Raw genomic sequence first — 24,668 nt, 5'->3', positions numbered from 1 at the left:
TTGAGTAGATCATGAGTATGGGTAGAGATAGAATCTCTCTTGTGCATGGATATTTTGAAGGACTTTGAAAGACAGTAAAAGAATCTTAGAGGTAACAGGGAAACACAGAAGTTTATTGAGTTAAAGAGTGACATAGTCAGATCCTTATTCATGAACAATCCTTTTAGCATTGATATCAAAGATAAATTGAAGCAGGCAGTTTTGAAATGGAGAGAACTATTCTCACCACAAAAGGGAAAGCGGGCTGTGCAGGACTATTGCTTATTTTGCATATTTTTACAATGTTTTTTCACATGGGTTGCCATAGTCAATTTATCACCTCATGATTACTCTGCTAGTGAGCAGTCTCTCTACAAGGTTAATCATTAGAAAACAGATCCAACATATTTCCAGGCCTTTGTGCAATGTCGTGTTAGTTTGATAGAAGCTGCCAAAGCTTACAACATTCTACTGTCATAACCTTTAAGAATCTAGGTCACCTCCAAACTACAATGAAATAAATACCAGAGGAATTTCTTTGTAGAAGACCAATGTAATTATTTTTATATTTTAAGACTTCAAGATATAAATATGTTAGACATCTAAAAATGAAAAAGCAAATGAATTCCCATACAATCAGAGGAATGTAAAGAATATAAAGAAGTCACTTAATTCATCATTGTCTGCAGTGCTCCTAAACTATGTCAGAGAGATTGATACCTTATTAAAAATCCCTCAGTTGGGAATTTCCAAAACTTCTCCCAGTAGTCCATTCTAGCATTCTGCAACTATAACTTTCCATGAACAAAATTGTAAAGGAAATAAAATGTATTTTCACTCCTTCAGTGTTGCTGTATGAGTCCTCTCTTAGTAATTCCTCTTCACCTCCACTGGATATGAGATGTTCAATATTTTCAGAGCCTCCTGAGTGCTCTGACCCCACTGATGTAATACTCACCTAGGTTAGGACTTTGGAACAATAAATCATATATGGGATCTCCATGGTTCTGGAGCATGACACAGTAGAAATAAAATTAAGTTGGGATCAAATACATCCTGCGTCTCCTATTATCTGTGAGCCTTTGAACAAGTCATTTCCTATAAAGCTATGGTTCTGTGGATCTGAGATCCTATGTTTTTGTTGTTCCAAACCCAAAAATTATACTTGTCTTTACTTCTTCCATACACACAAATAAAATAAGCTAATGTAAGCTAAATTCTCATGTTGTTAATATTGAAAATGGATTAATTGCCTGACTTTCTAAATTAGTTCTAACATCATATACATAAATCATTATATATTCAGGAAACAGAAAATGAATTGACAAAAAAGGCTACAGAGTCCCAGCCAGAAAATATATTTTATATTTCACTAAAAGCTTCACATTTTAAAATCAAATGTGTTTGTGAATATGATAATTCCATAAACATTTGCAAAATAGCCCATAGTCCTATGCAGCCCACTTTCCCTTTTGTGGGGAGAACAGGTCTCCCCATTTCAAAACTGCCTGTTTCAATTCATCTTCAATATCAATGGCAAAAGGATTGTTCATAAGTTAGGATCTGAGTTTGCCACTTCTTACTATGGTGGGCTAAGAATAAATAAGGGGTGAGACATGAGTCATCCCTCAAGTTATGATCACAGAAGCCCAGTCCTATATGCAGCAATTATCATAACATCATTTTAAACTATATCCAATGGAGTCATTGAATCATTTACAAATTGCAAAATAGTCCTATCAGTTGAGGTCTTCAAAATCCTGAATTACTAAAACAACTTATCTACACAAGTAGGTAATGGTAAAAGGCAAAATCAGAACTAAAGTTCAGGAGTAAGTTTATTGTCATTACTGGAATTAACTAAATAATTTGACTTCTCAATTCTCTTTCTTCTTTTGTCTCATCTGTCCTGAACATCTAATGTTCATAATATTTTATAGCCATATTTGAGGTATATAGGTGGATTGCTGGGAAGGGAGAGAGCTTTCCTGGGCCCCAATTTGTGGTTCCCTCTTGCTTTGAGTTACCTCTTGTTTTGTAGTATTTATACAGTTTGATTTGTAACAGGCTTTTGGCCATTCCTCTGTTTTTCCATGTGCACTGTCGGATTTTACAGGGTACTAGCTCTCTGCATAATTGCCAGCCTCTTTTATGAGTTCAGTCATACCATTGTTGAGACCAGGTGCTTTTCCCAGCTAACTTTTTTTTTTTTCTGAGAGAGAGAGAGAGTTTCAGATGTGGTTTCAATTTCTGCCCTAAGGCTTAGAAGGCAAGGCTCCTTTCAGTGAACTTAACTGCCTCATTATTGATAATTTTCTTTGGAATACTTAATATCCCTTTCTAAAGTCTATGAGCTTGAAATATTCTTTCAGGTTTTTTTTTTTTTTAATTGCCTTTCTTCATTTCAAAACCAGAATTAAAACTTCTAGAGTTTAGAAATATTACTTTATCAAAAAGGAAGGCCCTCATTGACCTCTGGTTTCTTTCATGAGGATTATTTTATCTTTAGAATAAGTGGGAGTCTCTTGAGGATGTTTAGGTAAAGTGAAGATTATCTTTTTTATTATTCTTTATATGGTACATTGTTATAATTGGTGCTTTCTCCTACATACCTTCTATGTGGAAATGACCTACAAAAGAAAGCGAATTTGCTTAATTTGTTGTTCCCTTTCAGAGGTGTAGTATTCAAATGTGTTATCAGTGCTTTTGCTTCCAAAATTTTTAAAAATCTTCTTTTGAATTCAATTTGAAAAATATTTTTAAACATATTATTAATACTTTTATTTTGTATTACCCTAATCTCTAATTAATCTCTCCTCTCACCACAGAGTCAATGTGTGTAACAAAGAATAAAAAGAAGAGGGAGGGAAAGCAGTCCTGCAAAAAAAAAAAAAAAAAAAAAAAAAGAAAAAAAGTATCTTAGCAACAAAGTCTGACAATAAATAAAAAATTCCACAAACATAGTCCCCACCTATGCAGAGAAGGGAGGGGATGCTTTCTCCTCTTCTTCAAGGTAATCATTATACAGGTTTGAACATTTCAAATTTAGGAGCTCACTGATATACTAAACTTTTAAAAACAGGAACATAAAGGCCCAGAATAGCAGCTCAATTTATATCTGCCGATTGAATTTCACAAAAGGAAAGAATAAAAACCAACCTCAGGATTCACTTAGCCTAGTATTTTATTTCACCCTGGGGCCAGACATAATTTTAGAAATCTGTGAAATTTCATTAATTTAATAATGCTTATGACATTCTGGTTTCTTTTATCTTACAAAATGGTGGTATGCAATGAGAAAATTTAACTTTTGTGTTTTATGAAAGGTGAAAAACCCTATATTTGATCACCTCCTTTTACAATGTTCAGGATTAACATTTTACCTAAAATGTTCTGATTTGTTGATTTTAAACATTTCTCTGGATCAATAGGGTTCTTTCACTGGATATATGTTTCTGAGGAAAAGGTTGAACTAATGGACATAATTTATTTAGACTTCCCCCCTAAAAAAGCCTTTGACAAGCTTTCACATGAAAAACTACTTTTAGAAAAATGAGCTAACCTGGAACTATGAGGATTATTTGGTCATGGATAGAAAACTGTCTTAAAATAACAGAGTGGATTGATGAATATTTCTCTAAATGGGGAATTACTAACAGTAGTATCCTTCTGTGTTTCAAAATGAGAATAACTGCCCCTGCTTCTTCCTCTTTGCCAGTGTGTTAGAGACCCAGTTCACATGGCCTTCTGATTTGGGAAAGAGGAGATAGGGGTGAGCATCCTCCCACAGCCCACACAAACTTCCTATCCTTCAGCTATGTTGGAATGCATTATAACCTCATATCTCTTTTTCAGAACATCCTTTTTCTCTTTTCTTTTTTTTTTTTGGGGGGGGGGAGAATATTCTCTCAAACTTCTCAATCTCACATAATCAAACTTTTATTATGCTCAGTTATTTCATCCTTTCCTTCCTTAGTTCCCATATCCCTCTGCTCTCTCTAATCTTCTCTAGCCCCTAGCCAGGGTCCAAGATAGAGAACTGAATCAGGTAAAAGATAGCTTGAAGTGCAAGGTCTTCCATTACTACTGTAAACTGTGATATTTAATTACATACCAATTTAAATTTTGTTAAAAGTGGAATAAATATTTCTAATGCTGAAAAAAAGAAAAAAAATTAAATATATTCAGCATTTTTACAAATGATATGGAAGAAAATGCTTGGAAAAATCTCCAAGTTCACAGATGACAACAACCTTTTCAATTCAATAAGGAAAAAAAGAGACGAGAGGAAGGGAAGGGGAAAGAGAGATCTCATAACAATGTGGAAATATGTAAGAGTGTCAAATAAGTTTTATTTAAGGTAAGAGTAAAAAAAATATATTTAGCTAGCATTCATATAGTACTGTAATGTTTACAATGTCTTTTACAAATATTATCTTATTTGATACAATAACCCTAGGAGCTTTGAGATTTTAAATAAGAAAACTGAAGCAGATACTAGTCAAGTGATATGTCTAGGGTCACACAGCTAGTAAGCATCTAGGGCTTGATTCGAACTCAGAACTTCCTGACTGCATCCAGTGCTCTGAAATACCTACCTGTTTCATTTAGTATAAATAGTATTGGTTGAGGGAACTAGAGTCCTGGGATCTAGTTCTAACTACCATTAGCATGCTATGTGACTACAGGTCAAGTTGATAAACTCTCTATAACTTAGTGTCCTCATTTGTAAGCTGTTTATGTGATTCATCCATTTTTCTACATTGAATTCCAAGTTCTGTTTCAATCTTTTCACAAGGTAATGGCTAGGAATCATTAAGAAGATTTTAAATAAAACATAAAATATGAACCTATCTTTGGATAAAGCCATGTCTTTTCAGTGTCAAAAATATTGTGTTATTTATAACCACAACCTAAGAATGACATAACAAAATGTAGTGGTAGAGGAGGAAAAGTAAAAATATTAAATGGAAGGGAGAAAAATCTTCCTTTTAAAGAAAAAACTGCTCTAAGTCTAAAAAGACAAAGGGTTCACCTTACCCTGGAAGATATGCATGATTTAAATATATAAAATTATGATGGGTATGGATAGGAAAGAATAAGTATGGACTCATTTACCAACTCCCTGGATATTAGACCTAAGGGGACACTTCATGAAGCTTTAAAGTGGTAACTTTAGGGCAAACAAACTACTTTACCACAGCAGGTAGTAAACATGTGGAACCTATTATCTTAAGACATGGCACAGGCTAAAAGTATAAATGGAGGGAAGAGAGGGACATTTTTGTAACATCTCTAACTTTTTGATATAAATATCATAGAGGGCAATTACATTCTCCTGCCAAAAAATCCCTCAATATTAGACACAGACTCCTACAGTGGCTGGATCTTTGTTCTATCCCAGGAGAATGTGTCTATTGGTTTTATCACTTTCCCTCCTCTTTTGTTTCTTAACAATAATGTTTCACCTTATTAAGTATTCTTAATTCGATGATTTTAGGAAAGAAAACTCACAACTTGCAAAAGAATCTATTATAATCAAAGCATAACTTTAGCTCCACTATTTAAAGAAAATAATGATTTTTTCATCTAGTTTAGAAAAAGAGCAAAACAAGATGAACATTACAATTTAATGTTTTTACTATAAAAAATTAATTATTTTCAACATGTACTATTATTTAAGTCTAATCAAGCTTATTTGTTAATTAATCTTTAAGAAGTGTAAAGGAACTTATATCAGAGTAAAGCTAAAAACTCTCAAAAGAAATCAAATTTCAGTTGTTGCTTGGTTTTTTTATAAAAAATACATTATTCTCTTATAATTAATAGATTCTTTTTGTAATTTATTGACCCAAAGTTAAAATTATTTTTTAAAACTTTCCCCACTCAGATCATTTTGATGGCATACAATGCATTTTCATAATAAAGTAATCCTCTAATAATAAATAATTATAGTAAATAAACTGAAGATAAAATGCTGAGCATGCATAACTCTTTAAACAAAAACATGTCTGTTTTGAAATGCATTATAATCAAATCTTGATTATTCTATGGTAGTTTGTCTAGAGTCAGAAAACATGAGTTCAATTGTCACCTCTAACCTGTATCATATCAGGTGAGTCTCTGTGAATTTCAGTTTCTTCATCTATACAATAAGGAGATTGAAGTAGATGGTATTTGCTAGATGTCTTATCTTATGATTTATTTTGTAGAATATTTGTAGCAGATTTTTTTTTTTTTTTTTTTGCTGAGCCAATTGGGGTTAAATGACTTGGCCAGGGTCACACAGCTAGAAAGTGATAAGTGTCTGAAATCAGATTTGAACTCAGGTCCTTCTGACTTCAGAGCTGGTGATTTGTAGCACATTTTAATCATAAATCAATTAATCAACATTTGCTAAGTACCTACTATATGCCAAACCCTGGGAATAAAAGCAAAAGACTGCCCCTGCTCTCAAGGAGTTCACAATATAATGGGAGAAAAGGCATGCAAACACACAGAACAAGCTATATGATGGACAAATAGGAAATAACAAGAGGGAGGCACTAACTAATCATGAACTAACTTCTTTCTATCCAATATTATCCCAAGGTGCCTACTGACCACTTATGAATTATTGAGGACAGAAAGATTATTTTGATATGAGCTCAAGAGAAAAACCATAAAGTAGGTCACTTTCTAAGATAGATATTTTTAGCTAAGTAAAAAAAAAAAACTTGAAAATGGAAAAGAAGTTAGAATTAAATGAAAACTAATCTTGAAGAAGCAAATAAAGAAACTGGTGAAGCTGGTTATAGCTGACTTATATAGACAGAAAGGAAGTATCATTTAAGGGGACAGTTGTTTATCTTTTATCACAATGATCATGATAAGTGTGCAAAATGATTTCTATGATATGATTACAGCTTGGGGCAGATTATCCATAATAGAGAATGAGATTAATTATGAAGAATTTTTTAAGATCCTCCAAATTACATCAACTCATGCTTTAATACTCAGTGACTTTAATGAAAAAGTGAATATGTTGTTACTGTTGTTGTTGCTGTTTATTATTAAGTCATTCTGTAAAACTCTTCATGACCCTATTTGGAGTTTTCTTGGCAAAGAAAGCTATTAGAGTTAAGTGACTTGCTCAGAGTCACATAATGAGTAAGCATCTGAGGCCAGAATTGCATTCAATCCTTCCTAACTCCAAGTCTAGTATTATATGCACTGTGTCATCTACCTGCTCAAAGGTGAACATCCAGAGGAATAAAACAACATACTTTGCAAAAATACTTCAGGAAAAAAAGAAATAAGAGAGGAAAGGGCAACACAAAAGCCCCACTTTTCTGTTTCATGAATACTTTCTTCAAAAAGAAAGTTGGAAGGTACTAAGCCAGTAGCAAATATCAGCACAAAAATGAAACTAATAACTAGAGCCAGGAAATTACTAGTGAGTAATCATTTCCAAATCAACTGTCTCTGTGTAGTCTGATGATTACCTTCTTAGGGCAAAGATTAAAACCATTACCAAATTTGAAGAGTGAATTTAAATGAGCATAAGACAAATGTCGAGTCAAAGATGGGAGTGAGGATGGCTCCAACTTGAGCTGAGAAATGGATAAAAGAACAGACATTTATGTAAATTAACTGCCACAATTAGGAACCAAAAAGAGGCTAGAAACAGTTTTAGCCAGCAAACACTTAAAATACTTGCCAAGTAGAGAGAAATGGCAGCCAAGAGCAACACTGGTTTAGAATATACACTTGTTTGCAAAATTTTAAAGTGAAGAACAGTGGGAGATTATGAGCAATATCACCTCATAAAAAAAAGTGGAGGGAAAAACTAATTTCACAGAAAGTTTGGCAAAAGAGCTAACCAAGCCAGATCATCAGGATAGCACTTAAAGATGAAACTATAAGTAGGATTACAAAAACTTGAAAAATGGATTTAGAGTCTGTCAAGACGCCTATGACAAACTCTTTTCTCCACTAATGACTGCATAGCCACCACATTTTGACTCTTAACATTTTGAGCTCCAAAGAAATGCTAGGGAAGAAGAAATAGCCCTTAAAAATAAGAATAGCTAAACTGAGTATACACAGAGAAATCAGTGCAGAAGGTGAAATAATTTTGAGGGAGATTCTACTCCTTGGGATATCTGAAAAAGAAGAGGATACCAAGTGTCTACCAGAAAAAAAAATATATATATTATTAGTAAATTCAAAAAGTTGACCAGAAAACTATGAACACTAGAAACCACTATATTTAACTTTCAATCTCTACAAAAACTTTATGAAAATAATGTACCTAGCAATTAGTAGTGGATAGCGCACCAACCCTGAAGTAGGAGAACCTGAGTTCAAATCTGATCTCAACACTTAATACTTCCTAGCTGTGGGACCCTGGGCAAGTCACTTAACCCCAATTGCCTCAAGAAAAAATATAATGTACAAATATGTTGGGAGTATCTTTGATGAAAGTATAAAAAAATATATTTAGAAATTATATCTTACAGTAGATTGCATACTTAGAATCACATAGTTTATTGAAAGCTATAAATATAATAAAATATCACACTAGTTTTGTTATTTGTTCTTTAAAAACAATATATTTAATAGAAGGAAATGGAACTTTGAATTCTTTTCCTTTTTTTGATTAAAGCTGTTTATTTTCAAAACACATGCATAGATAATTCTCAATATCCACCACTGCAAAACCTTGTGCTCCAATTTTTTTTTCTTTTCCTTCCTCCCACCTCTTCTCCCAGAAAGCAAGCAACCCAATATGTTAAATATGTACAAATCTTCTAAACTTATATTTACATGCATCATGCTGTACAAAAAAGTCAGATCAAAAGGGAAAAAATGAGAAAGAAAAAAAACAAGCAAGCAAGCAAACAACAATAAAGGTGAAAATATCATGTTGTTATATACATTAGGAGTCAATATTCCTCTCTCTGGATGCAGATAGCTCTTTCATTATAAATCTGGTGGATCTACCTTGAATCATCTCATTGTTGAGAAGAACCGGGTCCATCATAGCTGATCATTACATAATCTTCTTGTTGCTGTTTATAATGTTCTCTTGGTTCTACCTACTTCACTTTGCATCAGTTCACATAAGTCCTTTCAGGCTTTTCTGAATTCAGCCTGTGCATCATTTCATATACAACAATAATATTCCATTACATTCATATACTGTAATTTATTCAGCCATTCCCCAGCTGATGGGCATCTACTAAGTTTCTAGTTTCTTGCCACTACAAAAGGCACTGCTATAAACATTTTTGCAAATGTGGGTTCTTTTCCTCTTTTATGATTTCTTTGAGTTACAGACCCAGTAGATTTCCAAATTTCTCTTCAGAATGGTTGCATCAGTTCATAATTCCACCAACAATGTATTAGGGGTCACACACCTAGTAAGTGTCAAGTTTCTGAGGTCAAATTTGAACACAGGTCCTCTGGTCCCCAAAGCTAGTGCTCTATCCACTGTGTCACTTGCTCCTCCAGTATCTTAATACTTTTAATAAATTCCTCTCTCAGATCTATTCCTGACACTTCAGATTTTCTACCATGTCACAGCAGCTTTCTCACCTTGAATGTTCACATCACCCCTGGACTATTCACAATGAAAGTTCATGCCACTTGTATGGATCCTTGTCTCTAATTTATCAATTCCTCTCAGAACTTAGATTTTAAGATCTCCATTTTTCTCTAGGTTCCACTCCTAAACCTTCAGATAATCTCCAAATTTGCTTTTGTTTTATATACCTTCATCACCTCTATCTTTTACAGATTCCTTTATAGATTGTCTTCCCATCATTAAGCCATTTGAAGTCAGGAAGTCAGGAACTATCATTTTTTCTGCCTGCATATGAATTTCCAGCACTTTGTCAAGAACTTCACAGTTTGTTGTTATTGTAGTTTTGTGTCATTTCATTCATATCTAACTCTCTATGATCCCATTTGAGGTTTTCTTGACAGATACTAGATGATTTGCCATTTCCTTCACCAGCTCATTTTACAGATGAGGGAACTGTAGCAAACAGAATTAAGTGCCTTGCCCAAGGTCACACAAGTAGAAGTGTCTGAGACTAAATTTGAGCTGAGGATTGAGTGTTCTGGACTCCAGGCCCAAGACTCTATGTATTACCTAGCAGCTGCTTTGGGATTTTCCTAACTAATTTCTCCATCATACTCAGAAAGCTCATTATTGTCCCTCTTGTTCATTCAGTAACATCTGGCTTGCAGAACAAGCCTTTTATAAATGCTTGTTGACTTGTTGATTTGTTTACTATTTATTGGAAAAGGTAGCAAATATTAATACTGCCACAACTCCATTAAACTGTGTAAGTTGAAAATTATCCAATACTTTGAAGTTTTTGAATCCCTTTGACCAGATTCAAAGAATTTTTTTAAATTAATGGATCAATGTCAACTTAGAGGAAAATTGATGTTAAATATGTCATTCTATCTAGATTCTGTTCAACATTTATATCAATTACATGGGTAAAGGCAAAAATGGCATATATAACAAGTTGTTGGATGACTCAAAATTGGCAAACATAACTATTATGTTGAATGAAAGAACTAGGATCCAGAAAGCTCTTGACAGGTGAGAATAAGGGTCATAACCAAATAAGATAAAATTTAAATTACTACAAATCAGTTTCAAAAAGTTCACTTACCAACAAAGGAGGGGGAAGGCATCATGCAAAAACTTTTCATGTAAATACTTCAGGGTATTTTTTGGATGAAAACTCAGTATGAGTCAACAGGGTGGTATGGCAGCCAAAAACCTCACTGTGATCATAAGTTGCATTAATAGTAATAATTCTCATAGAAAAGAAGATAGAGGTTCTGTTCTATACATTACTCTGGTAAGACTCTATATGGAATACTGTGTCCAATTCTGGGTGCCAAATTTTAGAAAGGATATTGATAATTGGGAATATAACCAAAGAATCACAATCTGGATGGTGATGGTACTTGAAACCTTGCCATATAAGGAGCTGGAGATATTTATCCTGGACAAAAGAAATATGGGGTGGGAGAAAAGGGGGGATGATATGAGAGTAGAATAAAAATATTTGAAAAGATTGTGATATATAAAAGAGATTAAACTCAGGATGGCTGAACTAAGAACAATGGGTAGTTACAAATTTTGGCTCAAAAAGAAGTAAATTTTTAATCCTCATAAGGAAAATGTCTAACTATTAATAAAGACCCAACATGGAATGCATTGCCACAAAAGGCAGGGAATTTCTTTTCATGAGAGGTGTTCCAGCAGACACTAGATAAGTATGTGCCAGGGATGGTATAAAGGAGATTAATGCTGTGGATGAAGTTTGGAATAGATTAAATATGAAATTCCTTCCAACTCTGTCTCTGATTCTATTCCCCCTTATTAGTACAAACAACTAAGTGCTAACTCCTATCTCCTTTTTTATTATTGTTGCTCTTCTTTCAATCAAATTATTCAAATAATCTTCATTGTACATCTTATCATCAATACTTAGCAAATTTCCATAACCTTCTTTTAAATCTTATAGAATTTTATGACAGAAAAAACTCTGAACTTGGAATTTAAAAGGATCTCAGTTCAAATTCTGTCTCTGACACATACTGTTTGAAGGTGGGTTGAGCTCAGTATCCTACTTCTTACCTGTAAATTGGAGTTACTAACACTTGCATTATCTTCTACTTAAGATTGTTGTGAGGGGAATAAAAACACTTTAAAAGCCTTTTGGCTCTACAGAAATATGTGTTATAATTACTATTAAGTGATTGTTTTGATAAATTTTCAATAGCCTTAATTCATAAAATGTCAGTTTCTAGGCCTTGTTTACAGAGTGGAATACAGAGAATCATTTATTATGTAGAGAAGGTTAGACCTCTGGTCTGTATGTGTGCCACATATTAGACAAATTTAATATCTTCAACTGTGAAATGAAGTTTGTCTTTGGCATTCAATGTTATTTCAACTTTTTCTTCACATAACTGTAGTGTATTCTAAATCAGACTGTGTGGTGTATTGTCTCTGAGCATTGAGTCAAGGAACCTGAATTCTAATCTTGATTCTATCTCTAGGACTGTGAGTAAGAAATTTAATATCTTTGTTCCTCAGTTTCTTCATCTATAAAATAAAATGTTTAGACTTTTAGGTCCCTTCAAGTCCTAGAGCAATTTATTCTATTTCTGTATTGAATTGAATAAAATTTAAATCTGTTATTTTTATTGATAATTAGTTATTTAATACCAAATATATCACCACTATGTCATTTATGTAAAGATAAAATATAAGAACCCTTTAAGGGAAATATTTTGAAGTTTCCACTAATTCTCTTTATAACATTTTGAAACTGAGCTACACAAAGACTAACTGCTTCTCTCAGGAGTGCTTTCTTAGCTTGAAACTCAGTCAATAAGCTGTTTTTAAGAGTTTACTATGAACCAGGCACTGTACTATGTGTTGGAAATATTATTTTTAAAGGCAATGTATAGCAGTTCAATTTGTCTGTGAAAATGGTTACTTGAAAACCAATAAATATAACTTTCTGAACTGAAAGTATTTCACATGCGAATTAAACTTGGAATGAATCAAATGAAGTATAAATTCTAACTCTGATTAATAGTATTCAGTACTATCCACTTGATCATTCACCATTCATTCAGCTAGTCCTAACTTTTTGGTTTTAGTTTGCCTCATCTGACTGTTTTCCATAGATTCACAGTTTGTTTGTTTTTTATAAATTAACTCCTTCCCTTTAAAAAAAATTTAATTTTGTTAGAATTTTATAAGTCAATGATAACAATAACTACAAAATGGAGAAATCTTCCTTAGAAGACTGAACAGAACCTAGAGGTGGATCTTCTGTGATCAAAATTTACCTACTACCATGCTATCAGATATATAGGATTTCTTTACTCTTAGAAAAATATTTCTTAAGACTAGGGACTTTTCTAGTAGAAGGAATGTACATGATGTCCTTTAGCAGAAGTGTCAGTACATCCCAAAGGTTGATGAATGTAATGCAAAATTCCCATGGGCTGCCAGAATTAGATTAAAATAAAATGTGGAAATATTTAAAGGAATAAATAAAAATTTAATAAAACAGATAATATAAATTTGTTGTTTCTAAATCAATATGCCAAAGCAAAAATCCATTTCTATTTGAATTTGACACCAGTATGACCTTGAGGATTTCTACTAACTAGGGAGAAAGATATCTTACCCACAACTATCCCACATAACACCTAAAACTCAATTCAACAGGCATCTATTAAGTGTTTTCTAATGAAAGATACAGTGCTAGACACTGAAAATACAAAGACAAAAATGAAACTCAAGGAGCTTGCCTTTTACTGGGGAGGGCTTATACAATACGTGCAAACATAGACAGATTCAGAGAGATTTAGACAGGGAAAGTGAAGGTGAAGGGAGAAAGTGTGTGAAGGGAAAGGAATAAGCATTTATTAAGTATTTACTATGTATCAGGCACTGAGCTAATTATTTTACACATAATATCTCATATGATCTTCAAAACAATCCTATGAGGTAGGTGTTATCCCCATTTTGTAGTTGAAAAACATGAAGCAGACAAAGATTAGGTTACTTACATAGAATCCACATTACCAGTATGTACCTGTGACCAAATTTGAACTTAATTTCTGATTCTTGGCCCAATAATCTATCCAGTTACCACCTTACCTGTCTCATGCAATCAGGAAAGGTTCATATAAGGAGCACTCTCACTTAGCCCTGAAGGTAAGGAATTATTCCAATAGAAAGTTTCTTCTACGCATAGAGAATAGATAAGTTTGTAGAAAGGTATGGAGTTAATAGAGAGTGTTGCAATGTGAATATAAGATAGGCTAGTCTGACTGAAACATGGATTTTCAGAGGGAGAGTGATATAAAATAACTAGGAAAATAGTCTAGAGTCAAACTAAATCAAAAAAACAAAAAACAAACCAAAGAAAGAGGTTTTTTATTTTACTTTAACTAGGTAATTCAGAAGCTACTAAAGCTTTTGGATCAAGGAAATGGTATGGTCATACCTGTACTTTACTTGCAGTAATTTGGTATCTGACTAGAGAATGACTGGAAAAAAAAAAGCTAGAAGATCCAAAGAATGGAAAAATTCAGTGACTGCTTTAATCTTAGTCACTTTTGAAAACTCCATATGAGAAATACCATTTTAATATATTCAACCCTTGGGAGTTTGGCAAAACAAATCCATAAGTGAGATACTGGCTTTATTTTCTTTGGCAATGCACTACAGCTTGAGCTTTCCTCTGAAGCACTTGACCATTCCTCAATACAAAAGCAATTGAGATAATGACTAACTTAAACCTTCTTCATGGGACTGTGGAAGCAGCAGGAAGAGCAAAGTTGAGGTGACTTTGAACATATTAATGTGCGCCAGGAAGTTCCTAATGTTTGGATTTTTCTACATACTATAAGGTATAGAATAGTGTACATGAATAATATATTAAAATTCAAGTCATCTAAAAAGAGTCTGCCAGAAGTGAATGATATGATCTAGCTTTAACAAAAAGTTCCTAAGCAATCTTATTTATGTAAATTGTAAATTCACATTTAAAGCCCTTGAATTCTTTCTCGGAATAATTTGAAGTGCATTATATAAAATATAAAGACTTGTGATGTAAATTGATTATTTGAAACACTTGCCAAAATATTTTTTTTTTAAAGTTCAGAGCTTTCAGATTAAAATTCCCTAGTATGATGGAAAGGCAAATAAATGTAGAGATAGAAAACCTAAATTTAAAATGTTCTTCTTATTACTTCTTACATCATCTTCAAAAGTAACCTAACTTTTTTCAACCTCAGTTTCCTCATCTATAAAAGATGACGTTTATTTTTTAAATTATCTTTAAGTACAGTTCCAGCTTTATATCTTAAGACCCTTGCCATATGTGATAGTACAAAAAAAATCTGTACTTACCGTAAAAAACAGTGGCAAATTGAAAACACTGAATAGATGATTCAGTCTAAAATGAAACTATTATTTGGATACAAGATCTTATACCTGGAATGATCTATACTCACAAATGTATCTAACTGAGCTAATTTTTTTTTCATTTTCTTGTTCTACTTTACGGATAGAGATGAAAAAAGAAAGAGAAATGAAGTATTGGATATAGGTGACATTCCAAACCCCATGAGATTCTCATAGCATTTATGCATTATATTGCCTTTGCTCATGATTCATGATTCCTATTCTCTACTAACAGATCCAGAAAGTCTATGTCCATGCTATGTATTTTCTTCAATGAGGTCAAATTAATTGCCAAATACCTCACTATTTTTCTCTTAAGACATCAGAGAAATGAAACCAATCAGACTCTCCTAAATGAAAAATCCCCCCTTCCCTACAAAATCTTTATCCTTTGTTGGTTCCAGGAAGTTACTTTGGTTGTTTCTGCTTAAGCATCCTACACCTTAAAAAGGAAGAGTTGATAGAGATCCCAATGGACTTGAAATTTTCAAGTCTGAAAATGTTCTTTCCAAATGGCCACTGTTAGCCACCCCTCCTCCTATCATGGTCATCAACACAGTGAATGTGGAATCCCATCCCCTAACTCTTTCCATGCACCTCCCATGTCCTTACTCCTGGAATGTTTTGATTTAGACTGTGGCCTCCCCTTGAACAAGTTAAAAGGAGCTGAAAGCTCTCTGCTTCATATATTAATAGTTTTAGTGATTCTTTGTAAAATTAAATAAATTCCATAAATGCAGATTTCAGAGTAAGCTAGTTTTGAAAATTCCAAGAATATTTTTCAACTTACTGTATTTGGTTACTTGTCAGTATATGGAAGAATGGCTGTACTTAGCCAACATGAATAAAACTTAAAAGAGTCAGGCTGACAAGCCCTTGTCAGAAACAGATGCACAGTTCAATTCTTGTTCCTTCAGCCACCCCAAAATCTTAGAAGTTTCAATTGATTTCAGTTTTGTGACTCATTCAAGTAATTAAATAAATAATAAAAAACAATAAAATTGCAGGGCAAAACATCACCTTTATGAGATCTTATTAGATTTTGCAGATATTAATATTTTTCATGATTGGGATAAAATAGTAATTGACCTACTGGAATTTTGATAGAAATATACTCAATTTTCATTTTTCCCAGATGGTGAGGAGAAATGAATAAATTTTACATAAACTTTTGGATATTATGGAAATATCCCCTAAGAGGACACATATTTTGGAATTCAACATAATACTGACATGGTACAAAAAAATATGTTCTTAAGTAAAGTCACATCATGACTTTTCTAAAAAAAAAATTTTTTTTAAAGCAACTAGATTTCTGAAATTGTACCAGTAAAGTTCAATAAAGGCTATAGATAGAAATATGTTCTTAAGGTGTTCTATATAAACTATAAATATATTCCCTGGCATATTTCTCAAACGTAGAGCTTTTGCCTGGTACTTTATACTTCATCTGAACATCTATCAAATATATACTTTTCTCTCGACTCACAAAGCTACCTCCCTAATTCAGAACTTCAATCAGTCATTCAATAAACATTTTCAGTTCAGTCATATTTTTCAGTTGGAAAAACTTTGTGATCCCATTTGGGGTTTTCTTGGCAAAGATATTGAAGTGATTTGCCATTTCCTTCTCCAACTCATTTTGCAGATGAGGAAACAGGAAAACAGGATTAAGTGCCTTGCCCCAGGATCACATAGCACAGGATTTCTGTATTTTATTCTGGAGGCAATAGGGAGTCACTGGAGCTTCTTGACTAGTAGGGTAATATGGTCAGACGTGATGTGACTTGTACTTTAGGAAAATAATTTTAGCAGTTGAATAGAGGATAGATTGGAGAGGGAAAAGACTTAAGGTAGGCGACCCGCAATCAGGTGATTGTAATAGTTCATATATGTGATGATAAAAACTCTTCACCAGGTAAAGATAGTATCAGAAGAAAGAAAGGAATATATACCAAAAAAAAATGCAAAAATGAAATCAAAGTGTTAGCAAAGGGTTGAATATGGTGGAGTGGGATGGCAAGAAAGAAGAAGAAGTTAAGGAGGATGATTAGGTTATGAGTCTAAAGGACAACGGCATTGCCATTAACAGTAATAAAGAAAGACAATATAGGAAAAGATAATGAATTCCATTTGGGGTATGTTGAGTTTAAGATGTCTACTGGATACACAGTTTAAAATGTCTGACAGGCCATTAGAGATGAGATTGAAGGTCAGCAGAGTGGTTAGAGCAAGATGAGTAGATCTGAGAATCATTAGCATAGATATAATAATTAAATCCATGATGGAATCACTAAGAGAAGTAGTACAGAAGGAGAAAAGAAGAGAACCCAAAATATAGACCTGCGGGAATCTCATAGTAAATAGGCATGATCAGGATAAGAATATAGCAAAGAGGTTAAGAAAAAAAATCTGTTAGAAGAACTAGGAGAGAGTATTTTTCTTGGCAACCTAGAGACAGGAGGATATCATGGAGAAAAAAATAATTAGTCAAAGACTGTGGAGAGATAAAATAGACTGAACAGTGAGAAAAGGTCATTAGCTTTGTCAATTAAGAAATCATTGGAAAGGGAGAATAAAAAGAAGGGGAAAAGAGAGGAAATGAAAAAAAAAGATCATTGGTGACTTTGAAGTGAGCAGTTTTGGTGGAATAATGAGATCAGAAGATGAATTGTAAAGGGTTAAGAAATGAGTGAGAGGAGATAAAGCAGAAGTTCCTATTTTAAGCCTTTTCAGGGACTTTGAACAAAAATGCCAATAGTTAGCAGGGATGAAAGGACCAAGTAAATTTTTTTGAGGATGGAGGAGACGTAGATATATTTTAGGCAATAGGAAATGAGCCAGTAAGCAGGAAGAAGATGAAAATAAGTGAAAATGGGCATGAAAGAGTGGAGGAATTATTGGAAAAAATGAGAAGGAATGGGAGAATTTCTGCAGATGGCAGGGTTAATTTTCATCCAGAGTAAGATCATGTCTTTGGAAGATACAGGGATGAGGGAAAAAAGAGTGTCAAAAGTATCTGAGGGATATTAGATGAGGTTGAGAGAATTCATGAGCTAATGACCTTATTTTTTTTTCTTCAAAATATAAAACAAGGTTCCCAACTGAAGGATGAGTAGAAGGAGAACAATAGGAGATTTGAGGAGGGAAGGAAAAGCATGGAAGGACCATTGTGAAGAATAGGAGAATGAGTTGGTAAGGGAAATATAGAACGACTGATATCAGCTGTAAGAATTCATTGCATAATCTCAATATGTAGTAGACCCAGTCAAAAAGGTTGCAAAATTTTTCCACCTATGCTCAGCAGCATGTGTACAGGAGCAAAGGTGGCTGACAGTGGGAATCATACAAGACTAAGGCTTGGCAGAGCACTATTGGCAGAGACAATATGATAAAAAGGACAGGAAATCAAGTGAAGAAAGTGTGACAAATGAACTGGTCCATCAAAGAGTCAAGAAAGGGAAAAGAGTGCAAGGGAGATAGTCTAAGAGAGAACTGAGGGATCAAGTTTGGTATGGATGAAGAGTAAGGTTTGGTAAGGAAAAGCAGAGATGAAAAATAATAATGATAAAAAGGGGTTTTAGAATTTTGGAACATGGAGAATCTTATCATCTCTTTGCTGAACTATTGCAACAATAGTTCATCCTCTCCTACACTAGGTTATTAAGTGCTATTATTTCTGAATCTCTTTTGTCCAGTCTATTCATCTATTTTTGGAAGGCAAGAGAAGGGAATTAACCAATATCAAATGATATATAGTTTGGAAGTGCTAGCCCCACTTTTCCCTACCTTTTTCATTATTTTGGTTGATTTTCTATATCCTTTTCTCCAAAATAAATTTTATCATCATTTTATATAGCTCTATAAAGTTATCAGTTTGGCAGTTTTATTGATAGGGAATTAAATACATAAATTAACTAGGATAGTATTGAATTTTTTTATTGTTTTGGCAAAGCTCATCCTAAATATTTCTAAATATTTAGCACTAAATAGTTTAAAGAGAATTTTATTATTGAATCAATGCAAATATTGAATATTTTAGCAAACTGACTTAAATATTTTATGTATTTTGTAGTTGTTTTGAATAGGATTTTCCTTTCAGTTATTGCATCTTGGATTTTGCTACTGATATGATGAGCCTCCAGGAGAAAGAGCTCCAAGCTAAGGACAGATAAACTAGTCCAAATCATAAACTTCTCTGCTAATCTGCAATGACACTAGACCCTTGAGTGGCTGCTGCACTTCCAGCCAGAATGAGATAGGGAGAAATAGCTTAGGTTTTTTTTTTTTAAGGATTAAATATTTTTGAAAATTTTAAATAAAAAAGAACAACCCACATGACACCATTTTCACTTTTATTAAGGCTATCTTCCACAACATTCTTAGTGCCCAAAGGCAACTTATGCAAACAAATAGCTTTTTTGTTCAAATATGTGAAGTTAAATATAACTGTCTGAGGAAAAAAACAAGAACATGTGTTAATCAGTCTATCAACTGATACCTATCAAAGTAGGTATTTATTCAATACCTACTATGAGCTGGGAGCTGCACTGGGGACACAAAGAAAGGCAAAAAGAAAATAAAAAAAGCCAGAAACAGGTTTTATCCTTAAGAAGTATATATTTTGATGGAGAAGACATAATAAATAATTTGTTGTTTTTTAGTTGTACTTCTTATGATCCCTTTCAGAGTTTTCTTGGACAAGATATTAGAATATTTGGCATTTTAAAGCTTTTCATAACTTGAACCCTTTCTGCCTTTGCATTTTCCATTCATCTTCCACATTAGTTCCTTCAACCTTCTCTAAAATCCAATTATACTAGCTTATATGTTATTCTTCTAACATGTCCTTACAGATCCTATGTCTAAAAATTTGCCATTGTTCTCTCCTATACATAGATTATTCTGACTCCTCTTATTTTCCCCCACTTCTTAATTCCCCTAGATTTCTTAAAGACTCAGATCAAATTCCTTCTTACACAGAAAGCTTTTCTGACCTCTCTCATTAACCTTACCCTCACATCTCTTTTATTGTCTTCCGATCTCAGTTTACCCTTTACATATGTTTTATGTATTTAGTTATTTATGGGGCTGCTAGATGGCACAGTGGATAGAGAACTGGACTTGGAATCAGGAAGACTTGTCTTCCTAAGTTCACATCTGGCCTCAGGGACTTACTAGTTGTGTGACCCTGGGCAAGTCCTTTAAGACTGTTTCCCTCAGTTTCTTCAACTGTAAGATGAGCTGGAGAAGAAAATGAAAATTCTGTTTCAGTTTTTTTTTATTTTGTTTTTGCTTTTCTTTGTGTCTTCAATGCAGTTCTCAGCACATAGTAGGTACTAAATAAATGTTTGTTGACAGACTGATTAACACAAGTTCTTGTTCTTTTTTTTCCAGACAGGTATATTTAACTGCACATATTTGAACAGAAAAGTTATGTTTGTATAAGATGTCTTTGGGGACTAAGAATGGTGTGCAATATAGCCTTAATAAAAGTGAGAATGGTGCCATGTGGGTTGTCTGTAAATATTAACGCACAATGCACTGAAATAAAATCTAACTCTAAGAAAACCAATTACTTTCTGCATTCTACTAGAGGTACTATACTATTATACTATACTACTGACTTCACCTTAACTTTCACCTAGGAAAATGTTTGGCACATAATTAATTTGAGAGGAGACACTCATCTTCTCAAAGAGGTAATGGCCAGAGTTTATTTTATGGCATTTTGCTGGTGATGGTTCACCACAAAAGTGGCTACATTCATTGTTTTAACTCTCAAAATTATAAATAATATCATACCTTGTATTGTATCTATTTTTGATTTTCCTGATACTATTCACTCCTGATTATCCTCCTATATTTCTAAATACTCATTTTCAGTCTCCTTGGGCTGGGTGTGTGTGTGTGTGTGTGTGTGTGTGTGTGTGTGTGTCCCTCAAAACTCTTTTCTAATTCTTTTCTTTATATTCTTTATTATCTGACTTCATATTCTAGTAACTGAGTCCCATGACTTTCATGATGATCTCTGTGGAATTGATGCCCATCTCTATATATTCCATCCTAAATTTTTGCTGAGGCAATTGGGGTTAAGTGACTTGCCCAGGGTTACACAGCTAGGAAGTGTTAAGTGTCTGAAGCCACATTTGAACTGAGGTCCTCCTGACTTCAGGACTGGTGCTCTATCCACTGCACTACCTAGATGTCCCCATCCTAATTTTTTTTTCCTGAGCTATAGTCATGCATATTATTGGGGAAGGGAGGATAAGGTAAGGCAATTGGGATTAAGTGACCATATCAATAACAAAGTCAACAGAAGTCACATGAAAACTCAATAGATGCAGAAAAAGCTTTTGACAAAATATGGCAACTATTTCTATTAAAAACACAGGCAGTATCTATCTAAACCAATGGCAAGCATTATTTGTAATGAGAGAAGCTGGACACATTCCCAATAAGATCAGAAGTGAAACAAGGATGCCCATTATCACTACTAGTAATCAACAATGTACTAGAAATGTTGACTTTAACAGTAAGAAAAAAAAAGTAATTAAAGGAATTAGAATATGCAATGAGGAAAAAAATACTATCACTCTTTGCAGATGATATGATTATATACCTAGAAAATCCTAGAAAATCATCCAAAAACCTACTGGAAAAAATTAACAATTTTAGCAAAGTTGCAGTATATAAAATAAACCCACACAAATCATCAGCATTTCTAGATATTAGTGACAAAGTCCACTAGCAAGTCATAGAGAATTTCCATTTGAAATAACCATAAACAAAATAAATCATTGAGTGTCTACCTACTAAGACAAACCCAAGAACTATATGAACACAGTTATAAAACATCTCTCATACAAATAAAGTTAGATCTAAACAAACAATTGGAAAAATATCAATTGTTCATAGATAGGCAGATCTAAGATTTTTTAAATGGCAATTTTACCTAAAATGGTCTACTTGTTCAGTGCCATATCAATCAAACTGCCAAAAAAATGTTTTATAGAACTAAAAAAAAATAATTAAAAATTCATCTGGAAGACCAAAAAGTCAATAATATCAAGGGAATTATTTTTTTTAAGTACAAAGAATAGTGTTTTAGTGCTACCAACCTAAGACTATATTATAAAGCAACAGTCATCAAAACCATTTGATACTAATTAAGAAATAGAGTGGTGGATCAGTGGAATAGATTAGACACAAATGACAAAATAATCAAGACCTATAATAATCTAGTATTTGCTAAACCTCCAAACTCCAGCTTCTGGCATAAAAACTCACTATTTGACAAAAATTGCTGGGAAAACTGGAAAATAATGTCAGAAATTTAGTATAGACCTACATCTCACACCCCATACCACAATAAGATCAAAATGAGTACTTTATTTAGCCATAAAAGATGATACCATAAACAAATTAAGAGAGCAAGGGATAATTTACCTACCAGATCATTGGAGAAGGGAGGAATTTATGACCAAAGAAGAACTAGAAAACATTATGAAAGACAAAATAGACAACTTTTATTACTTTAAATTAAAAAAAATTGCACAAACAAGACCAATAGAAACAAGATGTGGGGGAAATCTTTATGGCCAGTGTTTCTGATAAAGGTCTGATTTCTCAAATATATAAAGAAATTTATAAGAATAAAAATCATTTCTCAGTTAGTAAGTGGTCAAAGGATATGAATAGACAATTTTCAGGTGATGAAATTAAAGCCATCTATAGTCATGAAAAAATGCTTTAAATCACTATTAATTAGAGAAATGCAAATTAAAACAATTCTGAGGTACCACCTCACACTTCTCAAATTGGCTAAGATGGCAGGAAAAGTAATGATAAATGTTGGAGGCGATGTGGGAAAACTGGGCCACTAATGCATTGTTGGTGAAGTTGCGAACTGATCCAACCATTCTGGAGAGCAATTTGGAAATATTCCCAAAGCGTTAGAAAAATATTCATACCTTTTGACCCAACAGTGCCATTACTGGGTCTGTCTTCCATAAATGAGGGGAAAGAACCCATATGTGCAAAAACATTTGTAGCAGGTCTTTTTGTGGTAGTAAAGAACTGGAAAATGAGTTGATGCCCATTGATTCAGGAATGTCTGAATAAGCTGTGGTATATAAAGGTAGTGGAATATTATTTTTTTAATAAAAAATTGATGAACAAGCTGATTTTAGAAAAGCCTGGAAAGATTTACATGAACTAATGCTGAGTAAAACAAACAGAACCAGAACACATTGTATGAAATAATAGAAGAATGTGCAATGACCAACTCTGAAAGACTTGATTCTTCTCAATGGTTCAGTGATCCAAAACAATCCCTATAGCCTTTGGACAGAAAATGCCATCTGCATCCAGAAAAAGAGCTATGGAGATTGAATGTAAATCAACATGTGTTCTGTTCACTTCTTTTTTTTTTCTCTCATGACTGTTTTCTTTTGTTGCAATTTTTCTCCTCCAGAATTATTTAATACACAATGCTTTATGAACAATAAATTAGAATTTTTATAAAGACAGTTTAAATAACATCTGAAAGAGATACATCTTAACTGCTAATGCCTTCCTCTCTCAGATTATCTTCATCTTCACTGTCTATAACTTTCAATTTTTTGGTCTCCTTCTTTAGAAGGTAAGTTTCCTGAGAGCAAGAACTGTTTATGGTATGACATATAAAAAGTTCAAGAGACATAGTTGTAGGGTAATTAATCATTTTATTAATCATGCTAGCAGCTAATTAATAAAAGTGCTCAAGGGGTAATTGAATGTTGCATTAAATACAGCACTGGCCTTGGAATCAGGAGGACCTGAGTTCAAATGCACCCTCAGACACTTAACACTTACTAACTATGTGAACCTGGGTAAGTCACTTAACTCTACTTGCCTCTCAAAAAAGCAAAAATTAAAAATAAAAGTGGTCAGTCACACTATCAAATGCCAAAGATCTCTCCTGAAATCCATTAAATGCTTATATGCTCTTGGATTAGTGGGTGTTCTTGAGAATGGCAATTGACTCTGATTGGTTACAAATAATTAGAAAATGAATACTATAATGAGAGGTGGACCTATTCTAATGAGGAGCTGGAGAACAGATTTTTATCACTCAGACCTCTCTGATTAAAATTCAGTGGGCTATATTAGATTAAATTCTTTTTAATGTTCTCTATTTCACAGATTCTCCCACCCAGGATGGAAATGAATGTACCCTGGTAGATTTGGCCAATCTCATCCATCAACAATGTTCTTCAAAGATTGAACAACTTATAAACTTTTGGAAAAAACCTTTTCTTATTTTAACAATTGATCATTAATATAGGAGAGAAATAATTGTCTTCTCTCAATTGTTGTTGCTCTAATTTCTTTTTATCCCAGCATTTCGTATAATTTCAGGCCTACAATAAATATTTAATAAATACTTGTGGAATTCCTATTATTATTATTATCTCACTCCTATCAGATTGGCCAAAATGACAGGAAAAGATAATGATAAATGTTGGAAGGGATATGGGAAAACTGGGACACTATTGCATTGTTGGTGGAGTTGTGAACTGATCCAGCCAGTCTACAGAGCAATTTAGAAACATTCCCAAAGGGCTATGAAACTCTGTCTACCCTTTGTTCTAGCAGTGTCACTAGATACTGTGGTTGGTATCCCAAAGACATAAAAGAA

At 33.3% G+C, this 24,668-nt stretch overlaps 1 long non-coding RNA gene across 2 annotated transcripts in view; it reads left to right on the top strand.

Annotated features, from left to right (window-relative positions):
• The window catches only part of LOC116421293, a 143,951-nt gene extending 119,566 nt beyond the window's left edge, over positions 1 to 24,385 (top strand). For both annotated transcript variants that reach the window (XR_004231604.1, XR_004231609.1), the window contains one exon: positions 24,173 to 24,385. This is a non-coding gene — a long non-coding RNA (uncharacterized LOC116421293). The remainder of the gene's footprint in view (positions 1 to 24,172) is intronic.
• Positions 24,386 to 24,668: the final 283 nt, after the last annotated feature.

The sequence above is a fragment of the Sarcophilus harrisii genome, chromosome 1 (assembly GCF_902635505.1).
Source record: "Sarcophilus harrisii chromosome 1, mSarHar1.11, whole genome shotgun sequence".
In the NCBI taxonomy this organism is placed as follows: domain Eukaryota; kingdom Metazoa; phylum Chordata; class Mammalia; order Dasyuromorphia; family Dasyuridae; genus Sarcophilus; species Sarcophilus harrisii.
The sequence above is the reverse complement of the archived record's forward strand: the minus strand, read 5'-3'. Positions and strand labels throughout refer to the sequence as shown.